This window comes from Equus asinus, chromosome 7 (genome assembly GCF_041296235.1).
Source record: "Equus asinus isolate D_3611 breed Donkey chromosome 7, EquAss-T2T_v2, whole genome shotgun sequence".
NCBI classification, from domain to species: Eukaryota; Metazoa; Chordata; class Mammalia; order Perissodactyla; family Equidae; genus Equus; species Equus asinus.
Window position 1 is genome coordinate 77,277,551 of NC_091796.1, and position 14,441 is coordinate 77,291,991.

Below are 14,441 nucleotides of genomic sequence, written 5' to 3' on the forward strand. Positions count from 1 at the left end.
GTTGAAGGGATTTTCCAGGGTAATTTTGACTATGTAAATTTTGCCCTACACGCCAACTTTATAATGCAGTCCTTGTGTGAAACGGGACCGCCTGTATTAGATATTTTTAAATCCTTGCTTATCCCAAAGCAAAGGAGTGGGCATAACCAGGACTCATACTCCCCCCCGCGCCCCCAAACCAGTAACAGGTATAGGATTGGTATTGGGCTTTGTGAGTAGAAAAACGATGAGGCAGAAGGACCTAGTGAGATTCAAACAGAAAAGAGAGAGCAACAAGGGAACCTGAGGCAGGAGACAGTGGGCCAGGGATTCAGGGCAGGAGAAGGGGCTGACAGATAGATCCTGGAGGAGACCATTTCCGCTAGTGAGTGCAGGGCTCGCAGCCATCCTAGCTGTGGGGAGTAACCAGCTGGGTGGATATTACCCCTTCTCCCTAGAATCTCTTCATCTTGGGTATTGCTGTCTTGTGCGTTGCTCCATGTGAATGTTGCTGCGTGTGTGTGCACTTGTGATGTTATGGATAGAGTAGGAGGAAAAAGTGGCAATGCAGGAAAGAAGAGATAGGGAGGCGTAAGGATTTAGGGTCCAAGGTTTTAGTAGCAAGTTCTGCCTTTGATTCTGTGGCTGGGGCAGCATTCAATGGGGGGGCCTGAGATGCTGGGGTGGAGCGGAGTGACCATCACACTTGTGGGAATGTTGCAGCCTCCATCCCAAGTTGCCCTGGAGCACCACTCCCTACCCCCTTCCCATCCCACCCCCAGCCCCCAAGGCAGAGTCTGTTTAATCAGATGCAGAAAACTTTCAGATTTGATAGTGAAGAAGGATAAACAACATATCCCAGTACACCACTTAAGCTTTTTACTAAGTGCAGTTGAAATTTATATTCATGGCCCCCTGCTGTGGGATTTTCACTTGCCCCCCCCCCCCACCCTTTGCCCAGCTTCTTTAGGAGGGTGGTAGAATTCTGAGTCCTGTCCCCCTGAGTTGGCATGCTCCCCAGGACTCGTAGTTAGCTGCTGGTTCTTGAGCAGGTCACTGAGCCTGTTTGCTCATCTGCATGGAGGAGATGGTACCTACCTCACTGGCGCCTGGCCAGGGTCGAAGGTATCAGGATATTTTTGCAGTTTGCCTATGAAACAAACTCTCTTACCAGTAGAGTTTGAACACAAATTCTAATACAGAATACAACATTTTAGTCAAGACTCTTTGTAGCAAGTGGTAAAAACCCAAATCTAACCAGTTTATGCAAAAAGCAGAATTTCTTGTTTCATAGAAGCCAGGGAAAACCTAAGAAGTGAAAAGGGAGCAAGGATGCAAATAGCCACATAGAAGGGTTGGGGCAGGATGAGGGCTCGCAGAGCAGACAGTCCTCATGATGTTAATGACATATTTGCAACCAAAATTTAAATAAGGTTTTTGAACTTCAGTCTTATTTTATAATAATATCTATTATGAATACTTAATTCTAATTTTACATTTTAGATTTATTTAATTAATATTGGTTACATATACAGTAAAGATTAGTATATTTCACAATGTTGGTTTTTTTTTTCCTGCCACTAGTTCTTATTTAAACACACAGAACTACGTTTTACTGTAAGCAAAAAAGACTGTGTCAGGCTTTCAATTCGGAAACTTGAGTCAAATCTGCAAAGTCTCCTGGAGGAGGAAAGCTGTAAGGCCTACATTCTTTTGTAATGGGCCTAGCCCTTCCCCCTCATCTGACATTTTCTTGTGGAAAACATCTGGTTTAAATGAGCACTAATGGCAGCCTTGGTCATCAGAAACCAGAATGCGAAAATCGTAAATAATGTGTAGTAGGTAAAAGGGATACCAAAAAGCAGTGTGCGAAGAGAAGTCAGCAGCAAATTTATTTTATATGTAAATTTCACCTTTTGGGTACTGGTCTTCTAACTGACTTGTGCTTCCCTTCTGGGAACAGCCAAGGCCCACGTAAAACTCAAGAGTGAGTGATTATCCCACTTTGCCAAACTCTTGAGATGGCTCTGCAAACATACCCTCTGATCCGTAACCTTCCTTGCCACTTCATCTGAATTCACCTAAAACAGTGGATAGAGCTCTGGGGACCAGGACATGTTGCTTAGAATAGCAGGGAGGATTGTGTTTATCCAGGACTATGGCTCCTAAATTAGTAGGACTATTTTGATTAGCTATCTTCTCCTGGTAATCAGGAGTAGGCTTGTCATATCGGTCAACATGCCTAGCCCATTTGGGACCACCCTAAAGGAAACCTGAATGCCTAAAAAGTTCCTAGTCTTCTAGGAATTCTGTGATTAGGGATGATTTACAGGCAAGGATGGAACCACCAGACTTCTGACATTTTATCAGAGGTTTATAGGCTTAGTGATAGAATTTACCAGAGTGGAAGAGAAGAGAAAGTTTTCTTAGTAGGCAGTATTTTGGATTGCCAGAGGTTTGTGAGAAGATTTTGCATGAGCCAGTTAGAGATACTATGGAGTACCAGGGACCATACCAACTTGTGGAGAATGCCAGTGGTGCAGGGGGCATCTCACAGGGTATTTACCTTTTTAGAGACTAGGAAGAGAGGAAAGGGAGAGTGGATCCAAGTTGGTTATTGGAACTTTTGTGGAGCCTTGAGACGGTTATCAAGGGCAGGAATTAGTTCAGTCAGAGAAGAAGTTAGTAGAATCTAGTTTGGAGGGATTTCAGAATACTGAATAAGATGTGAGACGCTTTCAAGATCCAAGGAAAGTGGATGGCAGAAAGTGAGAGAGGGATTAGCATTATGTTTTAACCTCCTTTACCACTTCTCTTCTGCCTTGTCTGGATATTACTTATCTCAGATTAAAGGTACATGTGTGGAGACTGCATAGTATAGTGGGAAAAGCATAGCATATGGTGTCTGAAGACCTTTATCTCTCTGAACTGTACTTCTACAATAGCATATAATACCAGAGGGTTTGGTGTGAAGTATGTGGGATAATCTAGGTCAAGTGGATTACTGGCCAAGTGACTGGATGTCTTGGAATGAGTGGGATAGTCTAGGTTTCAGCTTCATCTCCTGTATCCAGTTCACTTTACTGATGGGGCTTCCTATTACCTGGATGTCTGGAGTGAATAGACCCTTGTGAACTGGAGACCTATAACTTTTATTAGTGGTTAAAATAGAATTCTTAAACTGGATTTGGAGGTAGGATTATAATGACAAAGTTACTGTGTCCTTGGGACAGTGATTTGGCCTCAGTAAAGTTTGATCTTTTAAGATTTATCACTCATTTATGGCTAAGAGTATCAAAAATAATTGTTAGGTTCCATAGTGAGTTTTCAGCTATCACTTCCTTGGGATCTGTTATGTATCAGGTGCTGTGCCAATGACACAAAGACGTGGTCCTTGTTTTTAAGATGCTCCTGGACCAGTGAGACAGACTGGTGTGAAAATAATTAACTATATGATTTAAGATAGTAAATGCAATTATATTGGTATGAATCAAGTAGCACAGAGAGAGAAAACAATCTGCTCTAGAAGATCAGGGAAGAACTCATAGAGGAGGGAGTGGATGGCTGGTGTTTTGGGGGATGAATATGATTGTGCTTAGCAAAATATGAATTATAAATGTAGTGATGTTAGAAATGCACAGTTATTAAGATGTAGTGCCACCAAATTGGATAAAGTGTATGTACTGGGTTTATAAGTGGTAGATCGGATGATCCCATCGTGTTTGTTCTTTATTTCTTTCCCCTACTGATGAGAAAGTCCTTGTCTAGCAAAGTGATCAATGTTTTGGAACACTATTATTGTTTTGTTTCCATTGTTATTGGAAATTGGCCTTAGCTACTTCCTTCTCTGGAAGGAGGATGACTTTTTGATGTAAGTGAAGTTATCAGAGGCAAGGTGGTGTACATGAGTAGAGGACAGGCTATAAGACAAAATTCTTACTCCACCACTTAAGAGCTGAGTGTCCTTTGACAAATTGCGTATATTCCCAGTGACCTTGATCTCTCTATGAAATAGGATTAATAAGAGTACCAACCTTACAAGGTTGTTGCCTCGAGCGCATTAACAAATGTGAAAGCACTTTGTAAAGTGCTTCGAAAATATGTAAATGTTATTATTTTGTAGATAACATCAGCAAACCATTTCTTTATGTAGTTCTATGTATTATGTAAAGCTACAGAGATATAGGACCTATCTTCTAGGAAAACAGAATCAAAATTCTGAATCGGCTCCTAGGTAGGTAGGAGACCAGAGCCTTGAGTTCTCACGAGGTGCTCTTAGCCTGAAAAGCCAACTTGTGAGTGTGCCTCAGTCCGTTGCCTCCAGTGGCCTGGCATGTTCTTCAGCTGGGCAAGAAGGCAGTTAGAAAAGGGGAAGAATATTGTGCTCACAGGAAAAACATGACTTTTTTTGCTCTTTGGAAATGTTTGCTCTTTTGGTTTTGAGCTCTGAATGTGAACGATCCAGCTGATTCAGATCCCCAGAGTACCCCTAATAATAGAAACACTGTGACAACCACAAATATTAAAAACATACCTCAGTTTAGGCAACCAATGTAAGGTAAATACACACAGCATTATATGAAAAAAAATTCCCTTATGCAAACGTAGAAACATAATTTAACGTCGTTGCATTTAACATCAAAGAAATGACGACAAAGAGAACATGTTTACCGCTAGAAGAGTCAAATGAAATAATTAGTCTTCTGGACAAAGGCAGTAGAAAAAGAATAATAAAGTTCAATAACGTCTCTTGTCTATGGAAAGGAAAATTGGGAGGTTAATGTAAATTTTTTTCAATTTTAATTTACGTACAATAAAGTTTGATGAGTTTTGGCAAATATGTACACCTAGTAACCACATTTCCGTTACCCCAAGAAGTTCCCTCCTGTTCCCTTGCAGTCACTCCCCTCTGCTCCCCTGGCCTCAGGCAAACACTGATTTGCTTTTTGATGCTACAGTTTTGCTAAAGTTTAATTCTTATTTTGCTAGTTAACAGAAATGATGATAGTTAGACATCATCAAAATTTAGGCTACCGCCTTTAGAAAGTGCAATTCCAGTAACTTCTCTGAGCCTCAGTTTTAGCACATTAATGACGATAATAACAACTTTTCTATACACCTCAGAAGGTTGTTATAAAAAAATCTAAAGAGATCTAAAGGGGAGAATTAGGTGTTTAGGATTTGATGGATTATTTAGCAAATATTAATGTTAATCAAAAGGATGGCACTTCTAGATATGAGCCATTTTACAGAGAAATTTCCATACCAGAGCTCCTACAGCGCCTCTCCAGACCCCTGAAGGAGACTCCTCCCCGTGTTGTAGAGGAAGTTGTCTTAGAAATGGTTGGCTCACAGGCCCAGAATTCTGTCTTCTGTCTCTCAAGATGACAATAGGGGATTATAATCTATTTGGCTGATACATCTGAGTTAACATCAGATTAATCATGTGTATCACTTTGGGCATGAACATAATATAAAAATGTTCACAGTGCTTTATTATAATAAATTAAACAATTTATTTCATGCTGAACCTCCCACTGCCCTGATTCTAAAGCGTGTCGGTTTTATGGTTCCCGTTTTACATAGATAAAACTGAACTTTTCGGATGTCAAGTAATGTGCCAGAAGCTTCCATGTAGTATATCAACTACTGTTATAAATTGCTGTTGTTTTAAACAAGTGACCTGAATGCCATTTTCATTGGAGGTTGTTTGAATGGAGAGTAGAGACTAATGCATAAAATAAATCCTCTGATGAGTTCTCACCTTTCTCCTTGGGCAGCAAAAAGAGAATTGTATTCCCTGCTAGCCAGAGAAACCAGGCCAATTTTATCCTCCCTCTCTGGGAGATATCACTTTAGGCACTCTATAGACACCCCTGACATATTCAGGTCTTGCTTATTTTTCTTGGATGAGCTGTTAGAATGCCTATGTATGTGCATGTGCACACACTCACACAGATGCACACTCCATGCTGCCATTTGCCTCTGTGTGTGCATTTATATCTTGTGTAGATTGTGCATTTTCACAAAAGACAAATCTTCACCAGCTGGTCACTCTCACTTCCTCCCGTGTACATTTTGTAGCTTCCCCAGAGGGAAGTGAAACTGATGGTGGGTTGGAAGAGATTGAATTTGCTGAAGTGGATTCAGCCAAGTGGCTGTTTATGGATGACCTTTATCTTCTTGGGGGTAATAGCAAGAGGAGTTGTAGATTCCTGGCAGAATGTCTGATCACATCCCATTACAATTAGAATCATAAACTGTGGGCTTTGTGAGTTCGTTCACATGAGACAGTGAAGAACCAGGAATCCAAAGACCTGGGTTTGCCCTCTACCTCTGAATTTATCTACATATATGTAAAGATAGCTTAGTGTACCACTGTGAATATTCTCTCCTATCTTCCCTAGGAGACTTCCAAATCCTCAGACGCACACTGCATCTGTAATTTACACAGTATTCACTTTTTCATCTTTTTCTGTCCCTACACTGCATTTGGTAGAGATGTAATAAGTACTTGCTGACCAATAGAGTGGTACCACATCCTGCCTTGGATGAACTGGAATTCTGTTGGAAAGTGTTTCCAACTAGAAATATTTTGCCTCAGTGCTGTCACTACTGTTAGATTCAGCTGGAGCAGTGTGATCAGATACCTTCTCCTCTCAGGTCTCACCCTCTGGTCATCCTGAGAAGACAGGGCTATGAAAACACTCCCCTGGTTCCAGTCTAGATATCTAATGGGTCTTTCTCCTACTGCACTATTTTTGAGACCTTGTGATTTGGTCCGTACACATCTCCCAACTCTTAGCAGCCTGAACAAAAGCCTTATTGGGTCTAGTCTTGCCTTGTCTTTTTGTCTTCCCTTCTTCCTTCCTTCCTTCCTCCCTCTCTCCTCCCTCCCTCCCTCCCTTCCTTCCTTTCTTTCTCTGTCTTTCCCTCTCTGTTCTGTCTGTCTGTCACTCTCTCTGTCTCTCTCTCTTCCTCCCTCCTTCCCTCTCTTTCACCTTTCCTCTCTTTCTCTCTCTCCCTCCCTCCCTCTCTCACTTTCTTTCTCTCTCCCTTTCTTTCTTCCTCCCTCCCTTTCTTTCTTCCTCCCTCCCTTCCTCCTTTTCTTTCCCCAAGAGAAATTGAAGCCTCATGAATATTTTAAGTGGGTTTCACAGAACATAAAATCTGTACCTTCACAATGGGGATTAAATGTTGGAGTTTTAATTCCTCAGAATTAGCACATTTAAAAATATAAACCAGATCCTGTCAATCTCCTCCTTTAAACCCACCAGTGGCCTGCCACCACCCTTAAAACCAAACCCAAAGCCTTTATGCCAGCCTCCAAAATGCTACCTGGCTCTCACTAACCTCCAGCCGTGCTGGTCTTCTTGGATTTTTAGAGCACTGCAAGTTTGTTTCTGCCTCGTGAACTGAATACTCATCTCTTCTTCCTGGGACTCTCTTCCTTGAACTCTGTGGCACCCCAGAGTTGTCACTCAGATCTCAGCCCAAGTGTCTTCTCTCAGACAGGCCTTCCCTGACCCTCCTATCAATAGCCCCATGCACAGTATTTTCTTTCCTTATGTCACTCATCGTATCTGAAATTGTGTGGCTCATCTCCTCGTTTCCTGGTATATTGTTGGACCCTGACTAATGTGTGTACTCACCCCACAAGCAGACAGAGGCCTGACTAGTCCTGTTTTCTATTATTGCTCCAGAACTTAGACCAAGATCCTCTCTCTTGGCTGGTCCTTCTCTCTCTCTCTTTCTCTCTTAATTATTTTGCAGAACTCGTATGAGGAAAAGCAGTGTGATCTAATGCCAGAGCGCAGGCCTTGGATCAGAGCTCTGGGTTTACCTGCCTTCTTGATCTGAAGCCTCTGGTCATCCACAACTGCTGGTTGGAAACAGCTGTTATAGAGCCACTCTCTTTCTCTATTAGTCAACAAGTAAATCAAAACTAGAAATAAATTTCAAATAATCTGTAATACTTTACTAACCTTAACTCTGGTGATAACTTTTCAACCTTAACTTCCACTACTAAACTGCTTCTTCAGTCCCCTTCCTTTGTGAGGTGCCCTCCGATCTATCCCAATCCAGGAGAGGCCCTATAGGATATATATTGCTGTATCCTCAGATGTGGCCAAAGAAATGTGCTTGGAAACTAGAAGGGGAAGATGGTTCAACCAGCGACCATTCATAGAGGAGGCCAAGTACCAAAATTCAGGGCCTAGCTTTAGCGCTTCCTTATTAGAAAGTCTGGAATGGAAGATGGGTTCTCAAGATTTCCCTAGTAGAGGAATTCTTTTTTTATTTGGATTAAGAGATTATCTCTGTAATTTCCCACAGTCGTAGGCTGAACTCTCAGATGCCCCTTGCAGTGTAATGAGCTCTTCCAGCAGGATGGCCGAGGCCTTGTGTACTCATGGAGAGTGTAATGTAGCTTGCCTTGTTGGTTTTTCTGGAGATATCACGTTTGGGTCACAGGGGTTCAGCCAGTCTTTGGCTGCTGTGCAGAGCAGTTTTATGGGAATGGTTGTGAAATGCTAACATCTGTAGACTGAGCTTGATGAAGACATCACCCAGATTGCCTGGGGAAGGCTGCTTACTTTGGGAACTAATTTTCTTTTAGAAGGAGATTGATTTTTATTTTTAAAATCAGCTGTTACTTTTTTTGGGGAGGGGAGCTGATTTTTTTTCTTTTCTTTTCTAAAGATTGGCACCTGAGCTAACAACTTGCCAATCTGTCTCTCTTTTTTTTTCTTTTTCTCCCGCAATCCCCCCCAGTACATAGTTCTATACTTTTAGTTGTGGGTCCTTCTAGTTGTGGCATGTGGGACGCCACCTCAAGATGGCCTGATGAGTGGTGCCATGTCCGCACCCAGGATCCGAACTGGTGAAACCCTGGGCCGCCGAAGCAGAGCGTGCGAACTTAACCACTCGGCCATGGGGCCGGCCCCTAATTCTTCATAGGTAAAATATTTAGCACTTTTTTCCCCCTTGCCTAGGTACCACCACCAGGCTTAACATTTCCATCTGTAATGGTGGATTAGCTGTGTGCATATTTTCTTGTCACCTTGCAGTATACATTTTTGGCAAGTTAGGGGGCAAAGCCAAGGCCCTTGGTTTTTTAACTTGTCTGCTTCCTTGGTATTTCCACATGAGGTAAGATGTTAAAGGGTTAGAGGGTTTCTCTTTAAAGATTTCTGGTGAGAAGATGTAAAACTGACTGAGATCCACATGCCTCCTGGCCTCGGCTCCTTTGAGTCTATGTTCATATTCCTCCTTTTCCATGAAGCCTCTCTTGCCCACTCTGTTTAAAATGGCAACCTGTTTGCATACTTTATACTAAATCCCCCTACTCTACTTTGTTTCCCATAGAAATGATCACTTTTTGACGGACTGTATCACTTAGTGCTGACTGTGTTCATTGGCTGCCTCCTGCTGCTGGAATATAGACTCCATGCCTAAAAGAGTGCCTGGTGCATAGCTAAGCCCTTGAGAAATATTTCCTGAAAGGTGAGCTGACATCCCAGTAAAAGGAGAGAGATTGTAGTGTAGTGATGGAGAGCCTGGGCTTTGGTGTCAAATGATCCTGGATCTGAATCCCAGCTTTGCCACTTACCAGCTGAGTGTCTTCAGAAAGTGGTGTAACCTCTCTGAACTCCAGTTTTCTCTTCTGTAAAATAAGGATTATAACACTAACCTTGAAGGTGTGTCGTAAAGATCAAAAGAGATGAAGAGGCAAGATAACGTGGCGGTTTAGACGCAAGCCTTTGTGTTCTGGTAGATCTGGGGTCGGGCTTTAGCTTCAGGTTCTGGCTCTCCAATTAACTTGCTCCATTTTTGTAAACTCTCTAAGCTCACTTTATTCATCTGTAAAGTGGATATAATACTCTGGCCTGCCTCATAGGACAGTGGTCAGGATTAAAGGAGGTAATCCCTGTGAAGTGCTTAGCAGACTGACCAGCTCAGAGTAAGGGAGCCCGTAACTTGAGCTGTTTTGAGGATGGTGATGATAGTGTCTGTAAAGTTAGCCTCCTCAATGCTCACGCGTAGTAACTGCTCAATAAGTGGTAGGTTTGAGAAAAAAACAATATTGTTAAAACTCTGGGAACCTCCTAAATTGATGTCACAGTTTCCTTTGCATCCTCCCTTCTCCAGGGGAGTAAAGCAAAGTGCCTGTTATCTTTGTGAGATATTTATTTTAACTTGAAAATGGAAGAGCAGACACTTTTTGTGTGCCATGCTCCTTTCTTTGTCCTGTGATCAGACAGTTCTGCTGTGATTTCAGGGGTTGGTTTTGAATTTTCGGATTGAGCTGCCATGGGGGCTCTCTGCTCCACCGAGTGATCGTTGAGAGGACTTTGTATAACTTGGGTGTTTAGTCAGCTCCTTCAGAGGTAATGGAATTGGCTCCAGTAGCTATGGTTTTGGGAGACTGTGATGGCTCAAGGGTTCTGTCTGCTTCCACTTCCTTCTATGAGAGATGCCCCTTCCTAGCTCTGCTCCTCAGTTGCTATGTGAGCCTCAGCGAGACACTTCACCTCAACCAGACCCTGTAACTGTACAGCCCAGGTGTGAATCCAGGCTTCGTCTTGCTGTGTGACTCTGGCCAAATTATTCAACCTTTCTGTACCTTATTCTCCATCTTTGTAAACAAATAAGTAAATAAACAGAAATAAAAAATAGAATGGCCCTACACCACAGGGTTTTATCAGGATTGAATGAGCTATTACATGTAAAGGGCACTTTAAAAGTACACAGTAATGTTTATTATTATGTTTCTTTATAAAAAAAATTGAAATACTTCACTACTATAATCTTTTAAGTTTGTGAACACTTTCTATATTTTGAAAGTTCTGGAACTTCAGCTTCTGCCCCTCGTGTGCTGAGGGACACTGGTGGGACTATAGTGTCCTGAAAACACTTGGTGAAGAATGTCTTTGCTTGGAAAGAGCCTCAGGTGTCCACTGTGTCTTCCTGGAAGTGGTCAAACGCAGTTTATTATTTAGTGTAATGTAGGGAAATGATAGCGATTACCTGGGTTGAAGTGAAAGGGCCCAAGGGAGTGTGGGGAGGACCCTGAGATTAGGGCCGCTCCTGGGAGGAGGCCACTAGCCAAGCCAGGAAGCCTCACAAGGTCTGTTTTACCTGGTGATCTGGCCTGGGCCTGTTTTGACCCTGAGCTTGTCACACTCAGGTGGACCTCGCCCTGTTCTTGGTCTTAAAGCTTACAAGCCAGACTGAGCCATCAAAGCAGAATGCCAAATTATTCATTGAGAATGAAAAACAAAGAGGTTTTGTGCATTGGATAGGCATGCCTGTCTAAGTAGCACATGTCCCCCTCCAGGCAAGTTAAAAGAGAGATCAAATTATTGGAAAGCTACCTGGAAAGTATGGAATTGATGATAAGGGAGTTAAGTGATTCAAATGTTTATGGTCTCAGGCCCTGTTAGCCTGCTGCGTCTGTCTCCACAGCCCAGACCTACCTGTCAGGTGATCCATGTGCTCATCTGAGTCACACCCGGCTCCATGGCAGCCCTAGTCGGGTTTGGAATCAGCACTGCCATCATTTGCCTCTCTGACTATCCTTTATATTAATTTTTTGGCAGACAAACTTCCTCTTCACATCCTTGTGATGTGTTTTTTATTTAAATTTTATTTTTCATCAAAGTACATGTACATTGTTTTACATATCTAATAATCATAGAATACTTAAACTGAAAAAACAGCATTTCCCTGCTCCAAGTCTGCTTCTCCCCTTCGATTCTTACTCTCTGGCAGCAGCCACTTTTGAATCACTGAGCTGGTGGTTCTGCTAGTTATCTAAATGATGTGCTTGAATTGCTGTTTTTTAATTTTTCTATTGAAGGTGACGTCTATGGACGATGACCACTGAGCACTCAGACCACTCTTCCTTTCAGTTTCACTCTTCCCTTTCTTTCCAGTATGGTAATATCTTAATATTTAGTTAAAACCGTATTTATCATTTACATTATTATGCCATTGTAAGTATTCATGGCAAGCTACTAAATATACCAAGGTTATGTTTTCTTTCTTTCTTTCTTTCTGGAACATATTTCTCCACCCATCTTTCATCTTTAAATTGATAAGGGCATTTGAAACCATAAGTGCCATGCCTTCATCACACCTAGCAAAATTAACAATTCATTATCGTCATCTAATGCCCAACCCATATTCAAATTTCCCTGATTGTCTCAAAGATGTCCTTTTACAGTTGGCTAGTTTGAATAAGGTCTACAAATTGTATTTGGTTATTATATCCCTAATTTTCTTTTTATTCTATACCAATTCCTCCCCTCCTTTATTTATGACATTGATTTGTTGGCGAAATTGGATGTAGAATGCCACACATTCTAGGTTTGGCTGATGGCTTCCTCGTGGTGTCATTTAACTTGGTCTTCTATATCCCATAAACTAGTGGTTATTAGATTTTTTTAAGCAAAAATATTCTATAGGTGGTGCTATGTACTTCCTATTTTATCATGTCATAAGGCAGTCATGTCTGGTTGTACCACGTTTAATGGTGATTAAATTGGTCAGTGGGTTCAGATTATGGTAGCCTGGTCATTTCATGGCCAAGTTCCCTATCAGCTTTTCACCTAATGGTTCACTTAATGATCATCCATTGATGATCATTACCTAGATCTATTACTTTTAGGGGTACATATTCTGTCCTTTCATTGTGTGATTCTATTCTGAGCCAGTAAGTGTTGATTACTTACTTTAACCCCACAGCGCCATCTTATTTTCCTTATTTCCAAGTCTGGGTTGGGGTCAGGGGACTTCTCTGTGACCCCACAAATGACCAAATAACTGACTGAATTTACATGAAAGTAATATGCTTATATGTTGTATTGATTAACATTTTTATTTGAACCTCTGGTTGAGCTTAGAAAACATAAACAGAATAGTGGAAAGCTTTCTTGTCAGTTATGTTGAAAAGTAACTGGCAGAAAAAAATAGATTTTTTTTTCAGAAGTGGAACAAATCAGAGGAATCTGTTTTGGCTTAGAATGCCTCCTTTCTCCGGGGTAGGAAAACTCTGAAGTCTAATGGGGTCTCTTCTGCCTATGAGGGAACTGGAAGAAGCTACTAGGATGGGCACTGATGACACACAATCATTTGAGGACTTTTTGGTTGTTGTTTTTGTTTTAGTTTTCACTCTCTTGGTTTGCTAAGAAGTCTTTCATAAAGATTTTTCCTAAACCCTGTTGCATATGAATTAGGGCTTTTCCTTTCCTCTGTAATGGGGCCTGGTACACTTTGATGTGTTTTAGCAGAATTTAACTTCTAAATACAGTTCGAAACTTAGCTTTATAGTTTGAAACACACACACACACAAACCCTTGACTCTCTCAACTGACAAATTTCCTTTCACTGCAAGAACCTGTCCTGTAGGAACCAACTTCAGTGGCAGGATGGAACTATGGAGACACCTTGCATCTCCTTCCTGAAAGGTTAGGATATGCAGACATGAGAAGCCGCATGAAGAGGGGAAGTCCTTTCTAGTATCTCTCGACTGGGAGGCCCATTTCCATGCTTCTCAAAGACCTCCTTTTAGAGACAGATGAATTCCTGGTATAAATGCCTGATCTGTTATCATAGAAAAATATAGATCAGTTACCTTTTTAGCAACTTCTAGTATTCCAGAGTTTAAATTCCTCCTCTGAAATACTCTGCAGATCCAAATTCTTATAATATTGGAGCCTCTTCTGACATTTGAAATGACCTTCCACGTAACTTTCGATGACCAAATTGTGCCTTTCTTCCAAGGCCCAAATCAAATGACACTTTCCCGGAACCCCCCAGTGAGAATCATCTCTTCCCATCTTCTAGACTCCTGTGGCTCTCTCTTTTCATCCTTCTTATGACAAGGATAATATGCTCCCTTTCATTGTAGTTTATTCACATACTCGTATTACTTCTCCTTTTTAACAGAAAAATATCGGTCTTATTTTTGTTTTGACCATAGTTAGTATTTAATAAATATTTTATTAACATTTTAAATTTTAATAATTAAATCAATTGCTTGAGTAATTTTATTTTGTCAGATATTTAGCTTATATTTCAACTATGCTTCAGATATATATAGGGGAATCTGTCAGTCAGATGTAGAGCCAGATTTTCTTCTTCAGAAGAGGGAGGAAAAGAATGTGTAAGAGGCATTAACATGGAATTTTAGTCAGAAGACTAGATGCAAGACCCACCTCTACCACTTCAGAGTCACTGCTTCAGAGCAATTGGTATGTCACTAGGGGCCCTCCCGGTAACACAAAGATCTGTAGCAAAAGTCACCTAAGACTTATTTAAGATGTAGTTCATTAAAAAGAAGGAAGGGGATAAAGGACTATATAGATTTATGAGTCATGGCGGATGGTCCAGGGATGGGGTCTTGAGCTCTCAAAGCCCTTTAAGGTAGTGCTGGCCGGGGAAAGGAGGTCTGGGAGGGG

The 14,441-nt window shown here is 41.5% G+C and overlaps 1 protein-coding gene across 20 annotated transcripts in view; it reads left to right on the forward strand.

Moving 5' to 3' along the window:
- RAD51B (RAD51 paralog B) overlaps nt 1–14,441 on the forward strand; it is a 638,238-nt gene that overhangs the window by 369,350 nt on the left and 254,447 nt on the right. The window lies entirely within an intron of this gene.